Genomic DNA, 366 nt, shown 5'->3' with positions numbered 1-366 from the left:
AAACACACACACACACACACACACACACACACACACACACACACACACACACACACACACACACACATATACAATATATATACTGTATATATATTACACACAGGAAGCAAGATTCTTGTACCTGCACCCGATGTGTTGTTACAGCAATTTCACCATAATTCATCAGAATAAATGAAAATTAACTGTCTGAAATTAAAACCACTTGAAAGGATGTTTCCTGAAAAGATTGGAGAAAGAGATAATTCCCTTAAAGTGTGCATTTATTCGGTGTTGAATGTTTTGTCTATTTTGCTCTGTTTTACAAAATTACATTTTTATTTGATTAAATATTGTTGTTGGGTCATTCAAATCAACCAAATTTCAGAA

General features: G+C 32.8%; 1 pseudogene; it reads right to left on the bottom strand.

Annotated features, from left to right (window-relative positions):
- The window catches only part of LOC107549330 (uncharacterized), a 68108-nt pseudogene that overhangs the window by 49245 nt on the left and 18497 nt on the right, over positions 1-366 (bottom strand).

Source organism: Sinocyclocheilus grahami, unplaced genomic scaffold (assembly GCF_001515645.1).
Source record: "Sinocyclocheilus grahami isolate Dianchi unplaced genomic scaffold, SAMN03320097.WGS_v1.1 scaffold369.1, whole genome shotgun sequence".
NCBI lineage: Eukaryota > Metazoa > Chordata > Actinopteri > Cypriniformes > Cyprinidae > Sinocyclocheilus > Sinocyclocheilus grahami.
This window is presented reverse-complemented; position numbering and strand designations above follow the sequence as displayed.